The 24,704-nt window shown below is 43.1% G+C and overlaps 1 long non-coding RNA gene across 1 annotated transcript; it reads left to right on the top strand.

The window, feature by feature from the left end:
• The first annotated feature begins 1,389 nt into the window (after positions 1-1,389).
• LOC309373830 lies at positions 1,390-20,431 on the top strand. The gene is made up of 5 exons (XR_014170205.1): positions 1,390-1,592; positions 1,854-1,958; positions 9,013-9,115; positions 10,656-11,004; positions 20,171-20,431. It is a non-coding gene; the product is annotated as an uncharacterized lncRNA (long non-coding RNA).
• The last annotated feature ends 4,273 nt before the right edge of the window (positions 20,432-24,704 follow it).

The raw sequence follows: 24,704 nt of genomic DNA, 5'->3' as shown, positions 1-24,704 counted from the left end.
CACCTTGCTGACAAAGTTCCGTATAGTTAATGCTATGGTTTTCCCAGTAGTGATGTATGGAAGTGAGAGCTGGACCATAAAGAAGGCTGATCACCAAAGAATTGATGCTTTTGAATTATGGTGCTGCAGGAGACTCTTGAGAGCCCCATGGACTGCAAGAAGATCAAACCTATCCATTCTGAAGGAAATCAGCCCTGAGTGCTCACTGGAAGGACAGATCCTGAAGTTGAGGATCCAATACTTTGGCCATCTCATAAGAAGAGAAGACTCCCTGGAAAAGACCCTGATGTTGGGAAAGATTGAGGGCACAAGGAGATGACAGAGGACGAGATGGTTGGATGGTGTTCTCGAAGCTACCAGCATGAGTTTGACCAAGCTGCGGGAGGCAGTGGAAGACAGGAGTGCCTGCCATGCTCTGGTCCATGGGGTCACGAAGAGTTGGACACGACTAAACGACTAAACAACAACAAAACCAATAGTACAAAATAGTCCATTTCACATTCTAGTAGATAATTGTTGCTTATGGGAGAGCATGGAAATACCATTAATACCAAGAGGTCATTTTTTAAAAATGTATTAAACTTTTTTCCCCCTATAGTATTCCAATCTGTGTGAGTTTTATTTGCGTGGGATGTGTGTAAATGTTTCACTAAAGTGTTTGGAGATACACCAAACACTTTAGGTTGGGGGCTTGTGCCCCGTTGAACCCAAACCCCTTTGATGTTATATACCTCAAACCATCTAGAGTCCAGTTCAATCATTCTCTCCCTACACCAAGGATGAGGAAGTCTTTGGCCTTCCAGATGCTACTGAACTCCATGTCAGGATGCTGCCAGCAGCTCCCGGCTGGTTGCCCAGGAAAGTAGAAAGATAAGGAAAAGCTTCTTTTTTATTTCAATCTTTACAGAGAGGGGCTATAGAACCCAGCCTCTTGGATAATGGTGGTGTCCCAAGTGAATCTCCACCCCCTATCTCTCCCACTTCTTCATTTGTCTCTTCTACGGGAGCTCTCTGTCTTTGAGCTCTTTGCTCTCCTACTTTTAAGGCTTGCCAGGTTCTGGGAGATGGAGGGTCTGGAATGCTTTCTAATGACATGTCAGCTGGGTGTTGTTCTGGCTCTTCCATGATTTCCCAACTTTTCCCCTCATCTGCCTCTGAGCTGCTACCTCCCTCAACCCCCTATTGTAAATCTATACTATCTTCCTCTTCCTCCTCCCTGGAAGTGTCAGGATGGGGAGGAGGTCTCCACCATTTCTCCTCTGCCCAGGCCCTGACAATTAGTTTTCTTTAACAGTGGAAGCAGGTTTTCAGAATATACACAGCTCTTCTCCAGGCTTTGATTATGAGAGCAAAAATTAAACATCCAACAGTCTAGATCTGAACAACTGGGTAGTCAGGCTGATGGTTACTTGGCTGCAGAAGTTTACTGGCCATTGCTGTTGGCATGGAGATAGTTTAGGTTGAATGCAAACATGCCATTCTGATGTTATGTGTGATGTCACAAAGAGGATATGCTTTAAGTCTTGGTAAAGCCAGAAACAGTTAACAGTCAGACTGCATCTCAGCCCTGTCAAGATGGATCTCCATAGCAGGTGATGAATAGTTTTATTTGGGGGATATATTAACTTTTACTATTGGGGAAAAGTTTTAGATTGGTTTGCCAGTTTGTAACCCATCAAGTTGAGGCCAATAAATATACATTCACAACTCTGTACACATCAAATAATCAACTTTATGTGTGACTTTGGGACGGATTCATACAACCACACGAAGTGTCGGACACGACTAATCGACTAAACAACAAATCAGTTGTGTGCATTTCTGATCATACCTAATAACCAATCTGTTGACAGGTATCTACACACTTAGTTGTGAGAGACAAACATGGACATTTGCTGGTTCATCTCTAGATGATGATGATGATGATGATGATTGTAGGGCACCAAATACTAGATAAGGTGAGCTGCAAGTGGATGTGCACTATTGCTTGTGATGTTTTGTTCAGCATGGTATATTTTTCCATTGAACATATTTATGAGAAAGTGGTTGATACGGAGATCATCTTGGTAGGGATAGTGCAATGTGCACTTCGAGTTTCTGAAAGACTCTGACATTAAAAACTTGTACATAGTATGCCATTTCTGTAATCGTAATGCTGTATTTCAGGAATGTTCAGCCCCCTGTAGAAAACTACAGCAAAATATAAAGAAAGTTGCAAGAGCTATTTATATTTTCCTCCAAGTCATTTGCAAAGCTTAATTAAAAGAAATCCATCAAGCCCTCTTCACTCTTTCAAAAGTGATTAACTACAACTCCAACCTAGTATAATTATGTCCTTCAGACTGTCTTCTTGGTGATTGAGACTTCTCTGAAATATATTAGAGAGAGAAAAAAATCTCAAAATCCCTAAAAGATTTAAGGAACATTTAGCTCACAGATTGATTAATCAGAGTTCAATTCCACTGGTTTACACATATTTGAGAAAGTTCCCTTTTTTGTTGATGATGATTCCATTGATTTTTGTGGCACTTCACAGAATAATATATATGGGATCTGTTTGTTTCAAATGATTCTATCCTTCAAACATACGTCCTTGCATCAAGAAATAGGCCAGTGACCCTACCCTGCACATTTTTTTAGTTATATGCAGAAGATAGGAGCTTTGATTCCCATCATTATGTGGCTGAGATGTCTACAGAGCTACCGGTTCCAGTTTAGTTTAAGAATAAATCATTCTCCCCATGGAATTCTGGCAGTTGTAAGTCTGTGAGGGCAATAGAGGTTTCCTAACAACTGGCAGTACTCTCAACAAACCACAGTTCCCAAGATGATCTGGAGGAAACCATGGCTGTTTAACATGGTATGACATTGCTTTCAAAGTATAGTGCTGATGGGGCCTTAGGCTAAGGTGGGAGCAGGTGGCGCTGTGGTCTAAACCACTGAGCCTCTTGGGCTTGCCGATTGGAAGGTTGGCAGTTGAAATCCCCATGCTGGGGTAAGCTCCCATTGCTCTGTCCCAGCTCCTGCCAACCTAGCAGTTCAAAAGCATACCAGTGCAAGTAGATAAACAGGTATCTCTGCAGTGGGAAGGTAAACAGAGTTTCCATGCACTCTGACACTCATCACAGTGTCCCATTGCACCAGAAGCAGATTAGTCCTGCTGGCCACATGACCTGGAAAACTGTGGACAAATGCTGGCTCCCTTGCCCTGAAGCAAGATGAATTCTGCACCCCATAGTCACCTTTGACTGGACTTAACTGTCCAGGGGTCCTTTACCTTTCTTAGCTTTAACTAGACTAAGGCATTTCCTTTATTTATACAAGGTATGTGATGAGTTTACAGGATAATATTAATCCTCCAAGCACTGTGAGAAGTACACAGAAGAACAAAATAGCTTTAGAAGTTTTCAAGAGAAATAGAAGAGAGAGAGAGAGAAAGAGAATGTCAGCAGTATTGCTCCTACTACAATTTACCTCTCTTACTGCATTATGTTGGATAGAGTCCAGACTCAGCAATATGTCTTGGAAAAAATGTTCCACATTTTCTCTTTAAGCTAACTGTGAAAGCAGCAAGTTTCTCAAGGCCTTTATCCCTCCTCTTGTGCTGTACTTTTAAAAGTGTCTTTGCTGTTTTGGTGCACCCCAGTGCACCAATCTGATGTTATTATCAAAGTCTCAGAATAAAAGCTGCATCAGTCTGCACACAGGAGATTTGATCTCTGACAAATAAGTTTGTGTCACCACACTTAAAAAAACACACATCTCTTTCTTCTCTGGTCAGCTCTTAGTAGGCTTATTTTCTGATTTCTGGAGAATGGTTGCAAGCTATGAAGATGTGAAGAAACATTGTAAACAACATACACGGAAACCTGCGGTAAATATTTTGCTTTTAAAAGCACCATTCATTTTTTTAAAAAATAACCTTATCCTCCACAAATTTGCGTGTCGAGGTCCCCAATCCACCCCCCAAAATAACTCACAACCGACACGTAATTTTTTGTTTAAGATTTTTGGCATGATTTTGGCCACAACTTTATTAAAATACAAACTGTGAGTGGTTGTTTAGGCATTGGTTAAGACTATCTGTCCCCCCGCCTGGGGACAGAACTGACTTCCGGGCACCACCGAAAGACAGTGCGGGTGAAAGCAAGTCGGGGAAGAATTGGAGCTGAGACACAGACCCTCAACTCTCACCCGCCTGCTCGCTGAAGGCTTGCCGGCCCTAGTCCCATTCCAGGGATTGGATGAAAAGATGGCAAGCCCCAGGATTCCTTTAATGGAATTCCCTTTCCGCAGCAAGCATGGAGGGGCAGGCCCAGCCTATCCTAACCCCTCCTCCACCAGATTTATAACCAGTGCCTAACCACAACCTTACAAGTTGTGACAAGTTGCTACGCAGTAGGCAAAAACCACCCAGCCAGCCAATTTGCCAGGTGGAAAAATTCCTACCAGGCCCCTGCTCAAAGGCAGACGACCCCATGACAGGCATAGCAAGGTCAACGCAACAACCCCTTATTCTAGGGCGGGTGAGCGGGTGATCCGTTGCACGCAGCAAAAGAGAAAGTACAAGGCTGCGTGCAGAGTATTTAAACCTTTTACCCCTCCCACCAAAATTGCAACATAACTTTCCCCCCAGCAACTCAGCAATCCAATCAATGCCCCCTGTCCATCTTGGAGAACTTACCCAGCAACAAAGGGGGTGGCTCAGTAGACCCCACCGCAACACGTGCTCTCCCTGAAGGAGAACACGCTTTGTCTAACCCCCTTTTAAAGCCATCTGGGTTGGTATCTATCATCTCGTCTTGAGATAGTAAATTCCACATTTTAACTATGTGCTGTATGGAAAAGCACTTTCTTTTGACTTTCCAAAATCTCCTGTCATCCTTTGATTTCCCCATAGAAGGTACCATTTGCAGCATCCTGAAAAAAATGTTCACCACCACCACTGTCAATTGCAGAGATCAGCAAACGTTTTCAGTAGGGGCCGGGCCACTGTCCCTCAGACCTTGCGGGGGGGGGGGCTGGACTATATTTTTTTGGGGAGGAGGAAGTAACGATGTTCACCTACCCCCAAGAGGCCTGAAGTTGCTTCGCTTTACCTGTCCCAGTTGTCATCCCAATAGCCACAGTTGGGCTTCTCCAGCCAGCCAAGTGTCATGGCGGGGTAGGAGGCTGGATTGGCCAGCGAAGAAAGAAGCAGCAGCCCTGGTGAAGGAGCCACGGTCAGAGGTGGGGGAACCGGGGCGTCGACAGAGCTTTTACCCACCACCTGCTGCTGCTGCTTCCTGAGAGGCACCATGGAGAAGAAGACTGTTATGTACTGAAGTTCTCACTCTGGGCCAGCAGGGGGATACTGTAGATAGTTTCCACTCAGGTCTACATATGCAAATAAAGGATTGAAAGTGACATTCAGTGATTGGCTAGTTACAGGAAGTTGCTACTGTTGCATTGTGGTGGAGCTCTATATAAGCAGGCTGGCTGAACCCTTCAGTTCAGTTCTGTTCTGGCCTGTGAATAAACAAGAGATGTTTGAAGAATCGCTGTGTCGTCTGGTATGTCGTCTGACAACTTAACAAAGACAGAGTCATCTGCCAACCCACAAGCGGCAGCTGTGGCCACTGCAACAGCCCACCTGAACGCCATGGGTGGAATGAAGGAGAGAGGCAGGCAGGCAGTGAGTGACGAAGAAAGCATGTGAGGAAGCGGCGTGGAGAAGGGGCGCAGAGAAGGAAGGAAGGGCAGACTGAGGGAGAGGGAGCAGGAGCAGCCAGCAGCCACCATCACATGCCCCCTTCACAGCACCACCCTGCTGAGGCGAACAGGCAGGCGAGCCGACTCCCACCATTGACAGCACCAGGTGTGGGACAAGATTGCTCCATCCCTGAGGAGAAAAGTGCCGCCGTGTGATGGAGAGGGAAAGAACGTGTGCACTGGTGATCCACATGCTGGTGATCCACACGGTGATTCCTGGACTGTCCGTGGGCCGGATCTAGAAGGCAATTGGGCCTGATCTGGTCCATAGACCTTAGTTTGCTGACCCATGGCCTATTGGAACAGTTTCCCTTTCTCTTCCAACAGAAACTACTGATACTACTGCTTTCTCCTTGTTGCTTTTGTTATGTATTTTGTGTTTTTAGTTTTGTATTTTTATGCTGTGCACTGCCCTGAGAACTTTGGTTTAAGGGTTGTATACAAACTTAATAAATAAATACCGTATTGGCCTGAATATAAGCCACACCTTTTTTTTCCAAATTCTGACTGTGAAAAGTTAAAGTGTGGCTTATATTCACAATCTTATAACATCACTGCTGAAACAGCTGCTCTAGGTCTGTGGCCCTGCCTTGCCTTCCAAGGCCGGAATGGAGAGTGCCATCCCTCCTGCCCAGGATGCCACACAGGGCTGTAGGGGGGGGGACAATGGTGCCCATCCTGCCCATTGCTCCCAAGCCTCTCCCGAGCCGTGAGAAAGAAGGGAGGAGGGGGAAGGCTGCCAGCAAAGGAGTGCGGTTCCCCCCGCCCCAGGAAGCAGCCCGGGAGCATGAGTGCCTGCAGAATTTTAAGGGAGCGGCTTATATTCGGGTATTGTCTCGCCCCTTCCCCCCTTGATTTTTTAAAGTTGTGGCTTATATTCGGGTGCAGCTTATATTCGGGCCAATACGGTAAATAAATAAAAATTCAAAAGTCATTGCATGGTGGCACTGTCTCACTGGGTGAGTTCTAATAGATTATTTATTTAGCAAATTTTATATAGCCCCTGATTGTTAAATACAACTGCTAAGTGGGTTGCAAAGTCAACAAACCAATGTTCAAATTGTCCATGCAAGTCAAAGTTGCAATTTAATTAAAATCAACAGTTAAGATAAGAACAGATTAAAGCACACGTCAACTTCTGTATGTCTGGATAGGCTTCCATAAACAAAAGGAAAAATTAGCAGGTGCCTGCTTGATGCCAATAGGTGTCAAGGACTGGAATGAAGAGGCAGGCTTAATGGTGGAGATTGCCTCCCCATTCTCCTGTATCTGACAGGGAGAGAGAAACAGCCTTGAATTGCAGCCAAGCCAAGAGGGAGATAATGAGGCAGAGATGGGCAAACAGCCAAGCTATGCAGAGTTAGGAGAAGTGAAGGGGGAGACAGAATAGCCAGGGAACACTTCATTAGACAGCATAGAGGATCCCCATTCCCTAAAACACGACCGTCTTAAAGGGTACAAGAGCAACGTACGCAGAGGGGTTTGTTGACGGGAGGCTTCCGTAGGGGCCGATGCTGTTAGGGAAGGGGAAAGGAGGAGGAGCCAGAGTGAGCAACTTCATTATGGAGGAAAGACTGGGATTCTTTGTCTGTTACCGCAGTGACTGAATAAATCATAAGTTAAAGCTTTCTTGTTTCCTCCCGGCTCCTTGAAACCATCGGGAGGGGAGGGGGAGAATTCTGACAATAGGCTGGGTATTCTAAAGTTTCTTCCATAGCCACAGCCTCAGCTCAAACAATGCTCTCAAACATTGCCCTGGCTCTCTCTCCAGTTTGTAGCTTTACCTTTAGGTCACATCACAGCTACCTCTGCTCCAAACTCTGGCCTTTTCCATGGAGGGAAAGGGACCCACATATTTACTGTCTCTCACGGAGCCCATTAATCCTCTTTAAAGCATCGTCACCCAGGCTACCATCTCACCAGAAGGCTAGCCTGACTATACCAATAATTAAAAGCCTTCTAAAACTTGTTGGATAGAGGGATCAGATGGGTCTGGTACCTAGCTTAACATCCCAAACTCATAACATTATCTTTAAGTGTCAGGCAGAAACATTAGTTTATAACCAGGCCTTTGGGTTGATTAAATAATCTATGACCTATTAAGTGTGTTTGAGGGAGAGGGGTTATTTATTTATCTTTGTTTTTCGTTATGTATTTTGTGTTTTGTATTTTTATGTTGTGAACTGCTCCGTGATCTTCAGATGAAGGGCAGTATACAAAATGAAGAAGGAAGGAAGGAAGGAAGGAAGGAAGGAAGGAAGGAAGGAAGGAAGGAAGGAAGGAAGGAAAGAGTGAGTTTGTGCCTAGGAGAGGAGAAGGAATAAAATATAGAGTTGTATGGAGATCTCCTTTCATGAGCATTGCCCATGGTAATTACCCATGTGGGCTCCCTATTTGTGAAATTATTGTGCCCACCATTAATTAATGTGGCGTTTGTCTCCTAGGATGGGTCAAGGAAAGGGTTAAAATGGGTGTGATGTGATTGGCCAGTGAGAATGCAAAGGGGGAGTAAAAGATAGAGTGGGGGGTTTTGAAAGTCAGTTGAGGTTTGAGAGTTGGGAGTTGAGGTTTGTCAGTTGGGAGTTGAGGCTTGGGTGTTAGAGAAGGAAGAGGGTGGAATAGGCAGTGGGTTGGTCGAGTCGTATTGTGAGAGAGTGAGAGGAATTGTTAGGTTGAGTCAGATACATAGTTGGAATAATCAGTTTGCAGTTGTTAGGAACTAAGATTAAGAGAAAACTGATAAGAGAAAAATAAACTGTAACCATATGCTTGTTCCTGCATTTAAAAATAAACTTGATTATTTGTTAATGTTAACAGCTGTCTGGACTCCATGTGTCCCTGTGAGAAGCGGGGTGGTGGCAGCGAAGAAAGCTATCACAGTGGTGGCACAGGGACAATAGACTGTGAAACGTCCGGGGGCCCTGTGTGATCACCACAGTTACTTTCAAAAATTAAACTATATAAATAACATTCCCCACACAATGGGGTTGGGAACCATTGCAACATTGAGATTATTTGGAGGGAATGGGCTAGCTTGTCAAGTGAATTTCTTAGACTATCTCCAAAGGAATAATTTGAATTGGCCCAGCTTTCTCTTTGGGAGTTAGGAGCAACTTGACATCTAGCTTAAACTATAGAGACAAATGAAAAAGAACAGTGAAGCATGTCACAGGTTTACAGATTCTGGACCATCAAAATGATGTTCAGAAATATTTCAGCCTACCTGGATCCCTTTGCAGTTATTTTTATCTATGTTTGTAGATGCTTCTGATGTGAACATGTAAGCTGAGCACAGTATTTTCTCCCCGTGGTATAGAACCTAAGTAAAGATCTAAGTCCATCCAAACCTTTCTCCTTATCTCAGGTATATTATGATAGTTAACTAGATGTTTGCCCACAGAAAGAGCAAAGAAACACTATTTCCTCATGCAAGAGGCTGAACAAATAGCAAGATCTTTCTTTGATCTCAGTAACTATTTGAAGTAAATGTGGAAGAAGTTAGAGCTACATTTAAGGATGTAAGAAGGCAACATCTTCCATTCCACCTTGCAATTGTGGCATGAAGCTGTTTCTTTTCTACTGCAGTTCATCTTCCATAAAAAACCCATCAACTACATACTAAACTTGCTCTCTGCTGTGCCAAATTATGTAACATGTAATTCATTGCGTAAAATACATTATTATTGTTATTCCACTCCATTCATTTCAGTGCAAAGGAAATGTACCTGTTGGATTGGTTTTTGTTCCAGACATGGCAATTTCCACTCTTGTTTCTGTCAGAATTTTCTGACATCCCTTACACATCATGAATGCATAGCCTTCTACCTATTACATCACCCTTTGCTTTACATTTCATTACTTTAGCCAGACAGTCCACATACCCTTGTGTCAGATTTCTAATTATCATGTGCTCATGATGATAACCTGGAGCACTCTGAAGACATGCAAGGTTAGGGTGACTGAATAAGGTCATTTTCAGTGAATCAAAAAGGCACCTGAGTGATTTTTAATTTCTCTACATTGTGATACTCTCCAAATGCCTTTTGACTGGCTGGCGTTACACATGCTCTGGTTGCTTTTGCCATGATCCAGCACATAGGTTAAGAGCATGGATCTCTCTATGAATTGGACCTCATACGTAACAAAATATATTGGCTCTGGGGGAAAGTCCATTGAAAACCCAAGATGCATTTCAGTCAGCATTGTCATGGGGCCATCCACTTTACCCATTGCTCAGCACCAGCAACATAGGGACATAAAATGATCCTGCAGGATCAGGCAAATGGCATATCCAGTCTAGCATCTTGCTCTCACAGTGGCCAGCCAGATGTCTGTGAGATGTCTGCAAGCTGGAAATTAACCCAATAGCACTCTGCCTACCTGAAACTCCCAACACTGGTATTCAGAGCCACGCTGTCAAATCCAGCAACCCACAACAATCTCGCTTCCGAGCACAATTCAAAGTGCTGGTGCTGACCTTTAAAGCCTTAAATGGCCTCAGCCCAGTACACCTGAAGGAGCATCGCCACCCCCATTGTTCCAGCCTGGACACTGAAGTCCAGCACTGAGGGCCTTCTGGTGGTTCTCTCATTGCGAGAAGTGAAATTACAGCGAACCGGGCAGAGCGCCTTCTTGGTAGTGGCGCCCGTCCTGTGTAATGCCCTCCCATCAGATGTCAAAGAAATAAACAATTATCTGACATTTAGAAGGCATCTGAAGGCAGCCCTGTTTAGGGAAGTTTTCAATGACTGATGTTTTAATGTATTTTTAATATTTTGTTGGAAGCCACCCAGAGTGGCTGGGGAAACCAAGCATGATGGGCGGGGTATATTATTATTATTATTATTATTATTATTATTATTATTATTATTATTATTATTATTATTATTATATATCACAAACAGGGGAGATCTTCTCACATTGCAACAAGACTGCAACAAATGGTTACACATGAGGCCTTTATCTCTTCACTGGCATTTATTTATCTGCTTCCATAATGAAGAATAATCAGGAGAAGAAGAAAGAGACAGTAGGAAGAAGGACAATTATCTTGCTGCTAGAAACTCCTGAGTCTTCAGGCTGTATTAAAGTTGCTGCCTCTAATTAGTATCAGTCATACTTCTTAGATTCCTTTGTAGATCTTCAAAAAGAGCCCCTACTTCATGTTGCATTTCCATCTCTCTGAGAAGCTTCAGGTGGTTCTGGGAAAGGTACATCTCAATTGATATGACAGGAGGCTTTACAAAAGGAGAGGTAAGTATCATAAACCAGCTTGAAAAGGGAGGAGAAGAATGGGGTGGATGGTTATGTAGTTGGATGCAAGAAAATGAGAAGATGGGGAGGAAATAAGAAAGAATAATAGGCAGGTAGCTAAAAAGTAAATGAAAGGCAAATGAGTACTTGCTGCTTCCTGATAAATGCACAATAGAAATGTCTCCAAAATAAGAGCAGTTTTTATGATATCACTATTTATAAAGTCCCCTATTAAGTCAGACTTTTTGGCTAACCTTTATTATCCTATTTCCAAAGCATATTTCTGCTTTTCCCATCCAAATTGCCCTCAAATGAAATTCCAGAAAACAGGTATATTACTACACCTACTTGTGAGGGTATAGCTATTCTGTTTTTGTTGTTGTTGTTTTGTTTTACTCACTTTTGGAAGTTTATGACATGTCACAAATGGGTGTTTAGCTGACTTATAGCATGTTCAAATATTATCCTGCTTTCTTTCTGTTATCATGATGGATGATTTCAGTAGTGTGTGTGTGTGTGTGTTTTCTTTTTTTGTAAAGCATTGTCAATGCAAAACAGGATCATATTCTGTGTGTGAAGACAAAACAATACCTCTACTCAGTTGCTCTGGACCAGGATGCTGTGATTGAAGGATCTTAGGTGCCCAAGTGATTTCTAGCAAGCTTAAAAACCCGAAGCACCTCCTTATTTAAAAATGACATCTTAAAGGGTCTGTCAAACTGCTCCAGGCATTCCATTCCGCAGTACATGCTGAGTTACTTCCCTGTCTTTTCATCTTGAAACCAGTCAGAATTTTTTGAAGCATATTCTGCAAACAAACACATGTGTTCTTGCCCTTGATCTTAAGGGGGGGGGGGGAATGGGACGACAATGAAGATGACTGCAACAGAGTACTGTGGATTTACAAGCAGATGATAAATAAAAGTTTAAAATAATATTGGACTCACACCCTAGGCCAATCCCAACCACTCTCACCACCAAAGGAACACAAGTGAATAGCAAAGAACCTGTACAAGGGACGCTGACACAAAACCCCACATATATTAAGTAAAATAGAAACATCACCACCCGACCCCCCACCTCTCCCCCTCCACCTCTCTCCTCCTTTTCTTCCTAATGTCTCAACAAAGAAAACTGATCTGTAAAAATGTTGCTTGAAAAGAGAGAGAGACATTGCACATACTTTTGTAGACCAAGAAAATCTTTAATAAAAATACATTTAATAATAATAATAATAATAATAATAATAATAATAATAATAATAATATAGTGGTACCTCGGGTTACAGACGCTTCAGGTTACAGATGTTTCAGGTTACAGACTCTGCTAACCCAGAAATAGTACCTCAGATTAAGAACTTTGCTTCAGGATGAGAACAGAAATCGTGCTCTGGCGGCGTGGCAGCAGCGGGAGGCCCCATTAGCTAAATTTCTGCTGGAAATATAAAGAAAAAGAAGGTACCTTTTTCCATATGTGGTCGACCTGCCCAAGGTGAAAGATTTCTGGGAGAAGATTTATAATGAACTGAAAAAAATGTTGAAATACACATGTATTAAGAAACCAGAGGCCTTTATCCTTGGAATAACAGGTTTGGAACTGCCCAAGAAAGATGTTAAATTATTTTTGTATGCTACATTTGCTGCTTGAATTTTATTAGCTAAGAATTAGAAAACACAAGAAGTACCAACTGTAGAAGATTGGTAGATGAAGATGATGGACTTTTCAGAGCTAGTCAACCTGACCGGAAGAGTCTGCGACCAGAAGGAGGAGGACTACCAGGAAGAATGGATGAAATTTAAAGACTATTTAGTTAAATATGCTAAATTAACCTAACTGGAAAGCTTGCAAATACCAGATAGGCTTAGGATTTAAATTTATAATGTGATGAATTAATATGTTTAAAGTTGAATTGTTAAGAAAGAAAGATGTTAAGTCATTAAGTTAAACTTTTAAGAATTTAGGTTTTGGAAAACCGTTAAAATGATATATACTGAAATTCAACCAGGGGGATAAGAGGAAGCCACTTAACAATGTTATGAAGTTTGATTTAATTACGGTGGAGATGTATGTTTGTCTGTTAGTTTATTTGTTTGTTTTTTAAAAAAATAAATCTGGAAAATCCTTTTTTTTTTTTTTTTTGAAAAAACACCCAAGAACAACAAGAGGTAAGAGCTGTTCAACAGTGGGACGGACTCCCTCAGAGGGTGGTGGATTCTCCTTCCTTTGAGATTTTTAAGCAGAAGAGATTGGGTGGCCATCTGACTTGGAGACCTTAGCTGAGATTCCTGCAATGCAGGGGGTTGGACTTGATGACCCTCAGGGTCCCTTTCACCTCTATGATTCTATGACTCAGACTGGAGAGAAGCAGCTTTAAATGTGGACTCAGCCATGAAGATTACTGAGGGCTTGTCCACAATTCCATTTGTCTCTTGCCTGGACAGTATGGGTCTGAGCAGTTTTCTACATAGGTCTAAGTGGTTTTCTGTTACCTGCACAATCAATTCTGGCTTAAAACAGGACGAGCCTTTTCCACTTTAAAACATCCAGTCTAGAGAACAGCATCGGATTCCTTATTATAAATCTTTCACCGTCTTACTGAGCTTTTCTGTTTGCAGGTTTGATTCCCTCTCCCCACTGCAAATCAACTCCACCTCCACCCCCCGCCAGGCTTGATTTTTCACAAATTGGTCAAGTCTATCCAAATATATTAAATATATTTACAAGGGGATGATGGAGAAAAGCATTTTAAAATACAGTACGGTACCCAGGAGTAACATTCTGCTCTTTGACTCGTTTCTTATAAGCTTGGAATTCCTCATTCTGTCTTTTGAATTCTCTAAGCCTATTGCTGGTTGGAACAACTAAAGCCTTCTGGGCGAAATCACCAAATGTAATCTATGATTGCCGTCTTGCTTTCCAATTCACTTTGTTCATGTCCTGCAGTGGAAGCATCATCCAATTTATATTCATGCATCAGTTTATCATACCTTTCTCTCATTTACTGGGATGCCGTGAATGTGAAATGAATACTTGGTAGGTGTTCTATCCGGCGTACCTTTTTCCTGCTCTGTTTAGGCTTCTGGGATGCTGAAAGCAGATGAAATTTATATTACATTTCCTCCTTGCATATTCTGAATTATGCAGCCCACTTTAACATCAGGATGATAGAAGAACTTCAACAGAGTGGATCGTTCTAAATGGAAAGGACTTTGGGCTGGTTTTTGTCACCGTTGTTGTTGCGTGTCGAGGTCCCCAGGGCCACCCCAAATAACTCACACACCACACCAAAATTTTAGTTTAAGGTTTTTGGCATAATTTTGGCCGCAACTTTATTAAAATACAAACATGTGAGTGGTTGCTTAGGCATTGGTTGCGACTAGCTGCCCCCACCATGGGGGACAGTTTGACATTCCACACACATGCAAAAGTCAGAAAAAGGGAATACACTTGGGGCTAGCTACAGAGCAAGGAACCTGCCTTCAGCCCACCCCAAATGCAGCCAGGAGCTCTTGCAGTGGCCTGAGCCCCCTTGACAGGGTGGACAAGCAATAGTTAGCCCCCGATTCCTTTAACGGAATCCCTTGCAGCAGCAGCATTAGACGGGCAGGCACAGCCAATCCATGCCCCTCAACCAACCAAACCATAAACCAATGCCTAACCACAACCTTACAAGTTGTGACGATTTGCCACGCAGTAGGCAAAAACCAACTGGCCCAGCCAATCTGGCAGATGGACAAAATTCCTACCGGGCTCCTGCCCCAAGAGCGGACAACCCCATGACAGGCATAGCAAGGTCAACCAAACAACCCTAATTCTAGGGAGGGGGGATGGGCAATCCGATACACGGGTGAAAAGAGGAAGCCCTAGCCTAGTGCAAAGAGTTTTAGCATTTCTGGCTGTCAGTCAACAAATGGCAACATTAACTTCTTCCCAATGACAAGGGAAGCCCAATCGCATCAGTGGCCAATGGTCAATTAGCCCGCCCCACAGCTTTGGAGTGTCCTGGCAGCCCCCACCGCAACACGAGCTCTCCATGAAGGAGAACACGCTTTATGTAACAAATATATATCCTGCCCCATGGCAAATTAAATCCAGAGGGTGACTCACAATACAATCATCTGAACACCCAAATGACCATTAAAGTTTGATTAGTTTTAAGATCCATCATTGACAAACAAACAAACACAAAACCCTGCCATAAATCCAAAGAAAGGGCCAAGGCTCCACCTCAAAGACCCTTTTCCCATTTTCAATGTGCAAGGAATCTATAGGTTAGGCTACTGTAACACACTTTAGATGGGTCTGCCTTTGAAATTGCAGAGAAAAAGCATGGCAAGTGTCTCTAAAGCAGGAGTTGGCAAGGTTTACCTCACCTGGGCCAGTTCACTCCAGCGGAAATCCCTTCTTGGGCCGAATTGTGCGTGTGTTAGCGTGTGTGATTTCCATCTCTGTCTGTGCAGATGCGATTTCCAGTGCTGTGAAAGCCAGTCCCCGCACTGCACTGCGCTGGTTTAGCGCAGCGCAGGAGGACTCACCGAGCAGGCGGCTTGGTTCAGAGGTGGCTCGTGGGCTGGTTAAACAACCTCCGTGGGCCGCTTGTGGCCCATGGGCCTTAGGTTGCTGACCCCTGCTCTAAAGAATAGGGTGACCAGGTGTCCTACATTACAGGGGACAATCCTATACAGTGGTACCTCAAGTTACAAATGCCTCAGATTACAAATGCTTCAGGTCACAAACTCCGCTAACCTGGAAGAGTTACCTCGAGTTGAGAACTTTGCCCCAGGATGAGAATAAAAATCGTGAGCTGGCAGCGCAGCGGCAGCAAGAGGCCCCATTAGTGAAAGCACGCCTCTAGTTAAGAACAGTTTCAGGTTAAGAACGGACCTCCAGAACGAATTAAGTTCATAACTAGAGGTACCACTGTATTTGAATGAGTCCTCAGTTTGAAGAACTACCCATCCAAATCTGTTTTAAAAACAAAGAAGACTTATAAGAAGGAGAGCAGAGGTCCTGACACTGCCCATCAACAGTTAGAACCAGGGACATCAGATTAAACAGGCACACAAGTCATCCAGTCAGATTTTTCCCTACAATGATGAGATGTGTTGTATTCCTATCAAATGCACATGCATGTCTTTGCTTTGGGAAAGTTACAGTCTCTCAGCCCAATGGTGGTTGAGAGGATAAAATACATTAATTGTGTGCAGGCCTCTTCTGTGAGGTCTTTAGCACAAGGCAGAATAAAATACAGCCAACAATTTACTTTATAGCTTGCCTTATCCCCCACCCCCTTGCATGTAAGTGGTTCCTCAGATAACACAGTTGTTGCTACCTGGAAAAGTAAAATAAACTGGCACGGCAATGTGGAATGTAAAACCATCAGGCAGAGAAGAGTTTTCGCACCCCTCCCTCAACGCCTCTCCATTCTAAACTCATTTTATTTCTTTTTTAAAATCCATCAGAGCTTCCTTAGTTACATTTGCATGCAATGCATTTGTTGCTTTTTAGATAACACAGTGACTTTGCAGTTGGTATATACTGACTCATCAGTCAACAACAATACTTGGTCATGCCCTAATTATATTTATAATTATAAGATATAATATAATTTCGAGCATCTCTCTCTGGTGACAAAAAAGGGTCAGTCAAAATATATGGTGCAGTCAGATTTCTCACACATTCCATTTTTAATTTAGTTTATCCATGGCACATTTATTCAAAGACAAAAAGACAACTACTTTCTCGTCTCGGCACTCTTCAGAAATAACTTTTGCTTTTAGGCCGACCAACTTCTTCCATCTCTCTTTCAGATTGGGGATGATGAACTGTTTCAGGTATGCATTAAAAAGAGAGTTAAAGAGTATGCATATATTCTGTTTAATTCATCACTCTCTTCTCAGCGGAGTAAAACGTAAGAGAATGAATGCTCTGTCGAAATCAAAGGTAGCATAATTTACAAAAGTTCCTTCACCTTATATTGTGAGTCACAACACTTATAGTCGAAGCTTACATTTCATAAAATCTCAAGAGTATTTCAAAGCACAGCCACATGCAAGTCTATACCCTCCAACATTTCTCCGATGAAAATAGGGATGTCCCATTCCATAATGATAATTTTACAATTTATACCCCCCCCCCAACATCTTACTGGGCTGCCCCAGCCATTTGGTGCAGCTTCCAACACATATAAGAACATAATGAAACATTAAACATTAAAAAACTTCCTTATACAGAATTGCCTTCAGGTGGCTCAGGGGTCGAAAAACTTCATACCCTCCAACATTTCTCCAATGAAAATAGGGACATCCTAAAGAAAAGTGGGGCATTCTGGGTTCAAATCAGAAAGTGGGACGGCTTCTCAAAATCCAGGGCATCCCTGGAAAATAGGGGCACTTGGAGGGTCTGTAAGTCTCATAAAACACTGAACTCATTTCAATGTGCACAGTAGTTTATTCCACTATTCTGGCATTCCCTTAACTGTTAATTTCAGCATTACCGGTATATATGCACTTTCAAACAGTGCAAAAGCCAACATGAATAGCACAAGTTTAGCACTCATTTTCATCTTATTTGTAAACTCCCCGCCCCCCTCCGGAAGCAAATAATGCCAAAATGACCACTAAACTTGCACTACATTTTGCTATGTTTCCAGAAGTGGCTTTTACATCATGTGAAAACTCAGGCAGTGGCATTGCGTGGGGGGTGCAGGGGGGCCAGCCGCACCGGGCACAACATCTGGGGGTTAGGGGCCGCAAATCCACAGGTTAGGGGGCGCAAATCCACTGGTTAGGGGGCACAGATTACTTGCCTTGCCCCGGGTGCTGACAACCCACGCTACGCCACTGAACTCAGGTACAATGTGGGAATTAACAGTTATGGAAATGTTATGGAATTAGAACACCTGGCTATGTGAATGCAGCTCTACACATTAGGCATTGAGACTAATAAGATTTATGACCAAGTAGGGCAGTGAAGGGGTTGGAGAGATTGCAAAAGATCAGCTAGAGGGGTTGTGGGGGAGGGGTATTTTTCAGTTTCTGCATAGCTTTTGCGTGTTCAGACCCAGAGATCTCCCCCCTAAATAAAGTCACACTTGACTCAAATTTTAGTATTGGCTTTTGGCAGAATTTAGGCTACAACTTTATTGATTACAGTAGGTGAGTGGTTGCATAGGCTCTGGTTCGACTAGCTCCCTGCACCCTTGCAGGCAGCGCTGACCCAGAGCTCTATCATAGGTCAGCCAAGAGTGAACACCTGGGTAGGCAAAAAGCCAGGAAAAGACTATGTTCACCTCCCAGATGACCCCCTGGACTCAGGCACAGGCACAACCCCCTCTTGGGGGTTGACCAAACCAGGTGAGTCCCTGGATTTATTTAAGGGAATATCCTTCACATGGGGATGGCGAGACCATTCTCCCATCCCTATCACCTGAATCAGTGCCTATCCGCAACCTTACAAGTTGTGACGACTTGCTATGCGGCAGGTGAAACCCAAATGGCACCAGCCAATCAGCCAAGTGGGGAAATTCCTGCCGTGCCCCTGTCCCAATGACAGACGACGCATGACGGCATAGCAAGATCAAGCACACATTGCCCTAAAAGTAGGGAAAGGTAGGTGGGTGTTCCGAATGCACGAGCCAAAAGAGAAGCTCTGGGTCACGTGCATGTGTATATATAGGTCCCTCGACCCATTTAGACTGCGCCCCATTGGCCAGATTGAACCCAACATTGAGGGACCTACCAATTGGGTGTTGTGGCTGACCAATCTTACCCACCCACAACACAGGTGGTCAGTCTCCAGGTCTCACCACAATCATGTCCTTTAGGGAGGACACAATTTAACTATACATAGTGCCTATAGGTAAATCCAAAGCTAGCCTGTTGTGGTTTACTTAATGTTTTTTGAATAAGCATGCTAGACCTTAAAAATAAGCCAGAATAAAGCTGGCATGTTTCCTTTCTTAATCAGGAAGCGTTTTAATTTAAAAACAACAACAAAAAGCAGATGGTGGATACCCAAAGGGGAAGGAAGGAGGGGGGAGAGATAATCTTCTTGCCATCCTACTAGATTTAAATAGAGCAGTTGGCTGGCAGCAGTTGCAGAAGGAAAATATGTTGTTTCTTGGGCTGTGTAGCATATGTTCTTTTTGAGGCAAAACATCATTCCAGAAGTGGGGAAACAAGGATCCATTATCCTACTACCTAAGTTAAAGAGGCGACAGTCCATAGGGACATATACTAACACTTTCTAAATACGTCCCAGTATACATATCCAGGAATATTCCCTCTCCCTGTATATGGAATTTCTCTGGACCAGTTCTATAAAAGTACTCATTCTTTTGGAAGCTTCACGTGCCATGAAATCAGTTGCTGCTCAAGCATCAGGGAAATTGAGTATATGACAGGGATGAGGAACTTGTGATCTTCCCTGTGTTGTTGGACTGTGTCTCATATAATCCCTGACCATTTTCATGGCTGTCTAAGTTTACTCCAAAAAGATATTGAAGTCTTACTTTGGTAGGGAGGAGATTTTTTTTGGGGGGGGGCAATTACTCCTGACACTATATTTATGATCATAAATAAAGACACATATAGCAATATGGAGTGATACATATCGACAGTACAGTGGTACCTCGGGTTAAGTACTTAATTCGTTCTGGAGGTCCGTTCTTAACTTGAAACTGTTCTTAACCTGAAGCACCACTTTAGCTAATGGGGCCTCCTGTTGCTGCTGCACTGCTAGAGAATGATTTCTGTTCTCATCCTGAAGCAAAGTTCTTAACCCGAGGTACGATTTCTGGCTTAGCGGAGTCTGTAACCTGAAGCATATGTAACCTGAAGCATATGTAACCCGAGGTACCACTGTACTCCATTACATTCCCTATCCCCTACTTTTCTGTCTCCCCCCGCCCCACATCACCCTAATTTCCACTCCTGTCTCTGATTTCTCTAACGTAGCTAATGCAAATTAAAAAATGGCAATCATAAAGAGAGCATGGGGAAGAGAAAAATTAGTATCAAAAAAAGGTGCAAGATATTTGTATATGAGAGATTTAGGAATGTCAGGAATGAACATGGCAGATGAAACATTGTCATATAGATTTAGGGGATTTGAAAAGCATCTTTGCCTGTGTGTTAAAATGGTTTCTAATAAACTCATCCCACAGGCCCTGCAAATATGGACATTTGCCCGGCATTTTATTTGATGAGTGCTTATATTGAGTGAGGCAACATCTTGTAAGTATGCTGTTTTATGGAAATGGAACGGAGTGAAAAAAGTCTGCTATAAAACTAGCATTTTACTGCCACGATGAATACTGCCTACCTGTTTGAAAACTCAACTTTCTTGAGGTACATTTGCATATTTGCTTTGAAAATTTGAGGATGGAATTCAACAGCATGCTAAATTAAATGTTGCTTAGTGATGAGCTAGTTACCCTAACAGTATCTGTTGTGCAACTAATTGTGCAACTAGACACAATGGTTTGATTTGTTTTTTTTTAAAAAAAAATAGCACATCAGTCGGGAAAGGAAAGAAACATAATGCATACACAAACACATGGAATACCTTGATGACCCACAATAAACAATGCTTCTGGTTGTGCAAGCTGTTGCACAATGAAATCTGCTAGCAAAACTGTTGCACTGAATTTCACTTTGCCCAACCTCTTTTTGCATCTTTGTGCTAGAACAAAAGCCTTTGCACAGGTGGTCCAAGAACACTGAATTTACGTACTGCTGAAGAGACAAGCTGAAGAGACAAGCTTAAAAAAAGAAGTTTGCCTCTTCCGCACTGAATTTCTCTTTGTACAACCTCTTTTTGCATCTTTGTGCTGGAACAAAAGCCCTTGCACATGTGGTCCAAGAACACTGAATCTGTGGCACTGATTTTATGTACTGCTGAAGAGACAAGCCACTGTGAAGCTTAAAACAACAACAACTTATTATTTATACCCCACACATCTGGCTAGGTTTCCCCAGCCACTCTGGGCGGCTTCCAACAAAACATTAAAAAACAATAGTCCAACAAACATTAAAAGCTTCCCTTAACAGGGCTGTCTTCAGATGCCTTCTAAAAGTCTGGTAGTTGTTTTTCTCTTTGACATCTGGTAGGAGGGGGTTCCACAGGGCGGGTGCCATTACCGAGAAGGCCCTCTGCCTGGTTCCCTGTAACTTGGCTTCTCGTAGTGAGGGAACCACCAGAAGGCCCTTGGCACTGGGCCTCAGTGTCCCAGCAGAACGATGGGGGTGGAGATGCTCCTTCGTTATACTGGACCGAGGCCATTTAGGACTTCAAAGGTCAGCACCAACACTTTGAATTGTGTTCGGAAATGTACTAGGAGCCAATGTAGGTCTTTCAAGACTGGTGTTATGCAGTCTCGGTGGCTGATCCCAGTCACCAGTCCAGCTGCCACATTCTGGATTAGTTGTGTACCAGGTGGAGCTGGTAAACAGCTGCCCTGGACACAGAATTGACCTGTGCCTCCATAGACAGCTGTGAGTCCAAAATGACTCCCAGGCTGCACACCTGGTCCTTCAGGGGCACAGTTACCCCATTCAGGAGTCCTCCACACCTGCCCACCTCCTGTCCCCCAAAAACAGTACTTCAGTCTTGTCAGGATTCAACCTCAATCTGTTAGCCACCATCCATCCTCCAACCACCTTCAGACACTCACACAGGACCTTCACCACCTTCACTGGTTCTGATTTGAAAGAGAGGTAGAGCTGAGTATCATCCGCATACTGATGAACACCCAGCCCAAACCCCCTGATGATCTCTCCCAGCGGCTGCATGTAGATGTTGAAAAGCATGGGGGAGAGGACAGAACCTTGAGTCACCCTACAAGTGAGAGCCCAGGGGTCTGAACACTCATCCCCCCACCACCCCTTTCTGAACACAGCCCAGGAGAAAGGAGCGGAATCACTGTATAACAGTGCCCCCAGCTCCTCTAGATGGTCCAGAAGGGTGTTATTGTTATGGTTTGCCTCTCCTGCAGTGGGGATTGCACCAATGTTCATGTCACCACATGCACGGAGGACTTTAGAGCACTTGTACAAAGATGTTTCCTCCACCTGCAGTCTGCAGTGCTACAGTCAAAAGTTTTAATGCTACAGTCCACCATCCTATTTTAAAAGTGCACTGCAGAACACTCCTAATTTGCCCCTTAGACTTCAAGTTTCATTGGATGGTGAGTAATTGTGGGCAAAGTGCCTTTCAGGGCAGTGGGTCTACCATAAACTCAGCTTCTCATTGAGAAATCACCGATAAGCTTCCAAGGGATTCCATTCTTTCCTGGAACATAGCTTGAGAACTATTGGTCCAGACAAGCTCCTTATCTGTAAATTTGTAAAAGATTTTGCAAATCTGTAAATTTGCAAAATATTATTAATTCACATTTCTCCCCCTTAAGATAGAAAGCTGTTTTATGCAAGAAAGTGATGGACTCCCAGTATCTGTTGTTACTGTGAACTTGCTTTTTTCTAATATGAAGAGATAAGAAGCACATCTTCCATATTTAGAACTTGGAACACAGTAGATTGGTTGTCAGAGCTCAGAGTTTGATACAGCCAAGATAGTGATTAATAGCACCTACCAAACCAGTCTCTCAAATCAATATAACATAGATGCTAATCAGAGCGTTTATTTAACCACTACTGCACATAAAAGTGCAGAAGAATGAGTTGATGCGCGGTGAGCTTCATTAGTAAGATTTATTTTATATTATATCGGCATTTTCCATCTTGAGATTGTTTAATATAGCATTTTCCAATATTTTAGCAAAAATATTTTTTCCCTGTACTTAATTAGCTTCATTCCAGAATTTGTGAATGAGCTTGGGGACTGATACAGGGAGTCCAGAAAATATGAAAGATTACAATGTAGATGATCCAGATTCAGACCTTAAGATATTTCTGTATGGGAGTTTCCCATATTGCTGGTTTGATACCTTTTGCTAAATCAGACATGCCAGAAATATTACCTGTTGAAAGGATTATGTGCTGTGGAATTTCAACACCACCTCACCATGTGAAGTAACAACAAGAAGAACAAACCAGACACTAGGCATACCTCAAATAGATGTCATTTTATTTCTTGGTCCACAGAAAAAGAAAATGGCAGCTGGATCTACAAGCCAATTGAGCATGCAGTGTGTTACAATGAGTCTTAGCATGCTTACATGGAAATAAATCTTACCAACTTCAGTCAGAGTTACACGGATTGTTGTCTGTGTTTCAAGTGAAGATTTTGATATGGAGTTAAGTGAATTTTGTGAATTGTGCACATGGGAAGAAAAGCAATGATTTTGCAATGGAAACAAAAATTACATGGGGTTATGAGGCAAGGCCTTTGGTCTGATCAAGAAAGGCCTACCCTCTTTTCATACCTGTGTAACCCAACTGAATAAGCCACCTATCGAGGATGCAGCCCACTTGAGTGTAGGGATCTTCTTCACCGGCATATTCCTCACAGGGTCTCTGACACCAAAGAACAGTATTTTTGTTTTCGTTTAGATACAACTGGTTTCCATTTTGAATCTAGGGGCAGACTGAACCTTCCAAGACTGCTCTGATTTTAACCAGCAATTTCAAAATTGCAGTGAGGTTTTTTTGCTTTGGAGAATTCCAAGGAATGCTGGGCTGTGACTTACATATAGTAACCCTGTAATTTTAAAAAGGTAAAGATAAAGCACCCCTGACAGTTAAGTCCAGTCGCAGACGACTCTGGGGTTGTGGCGCTCATCTCGCTTTACTGGCTGAGGGATCCGACGTTTGTCCGGAGACAGTTTTTTCTGGGTCATGTGGCCAGCATGGCTAAGCTGTTTCTGGCAAAACCAGAGCAGTGCAAGGAAGCGCTGTTTACCTTCCCACCAGAGCGGCACCTATTCATCTACTTGCACTTTTTGGTGTGCTTTCAAACTGCTAGGTTGGCAGGAGCTGGGACCGAGTTACGGGAGCTTTACACCGTCGTAGGGATTCGAACTGCCACTGGCATCCCAAGCCTGCAACTTACACACATTTAACTTGTGCACATTCAGCTTTATGTGCTTGGCAAACTTTAAAAAAAAAGATTAAAGGGGGGGGGGAGGTTTGGCAAGCCCATCCATCATTGCATCCAATGTGTTTTGACGATACACAATTTTGCTTTTAGGCACGATCCCCAGAACGTAACCCCCAGTTAAGCTGTGGTGTTAATGTACAGTGGTACCTCAGGTTAAGAACTTAATTCATTCTGGAGGTTTGTTCTTAACCTGAAACTGTTCTTAACCTAAGGTACCACTTTAACTAATGGGTTCTCCCGCTACCGCCGCGCTGCCGCTGTGCAATTTCTGTTCTCACCCTGAAGCAAAGTTCTTAACCTGAGGTACTATTTCTGGGTTAGCGTAGTCTGTAACCTGAAACGTCTGTAACCCGAGGTATTGTTTTTCATGAGAAAGGCAGTTGAGAGAGAGAGAGAGAGAGAGAGAGAGAGAGAGAGAGAGCGCATGCAATAAAAAGCCAGCGACAATAAATTAAAATATCCAAAAAATTTCAGAGCTTCATGAAAAGCATAAAAATCCCTGAATAAATTTTCAGCACTAACACTGTAGGTGCCTGCCACACCCCTGTGAAGCTGAGGAATGTTGCGATTCCGGCTGTTCCTTGGCTGTTCCTGTGGTGTCCCTGGAAACATATGCAGCTTCCCCTTAGGATGAAAGCTCA

This window comes from Podarcis melisellensis, assembly GCF_964234715.1.
Source record: "Podarcis melisellensis genome assembly, chromosome: 7".
Taxonomy (NCBI): Eukaryota; Metazoa; Chordata; class Lepidosauria; order Squamata; family Lacertidae; genus Podarcis; species Podarcis melisellensis.
The sequence above is the reverse complement of the archived record's forward strand: the minus strand, read 5'-3'. Positions and strand labels throughout refer to the sequence as shown.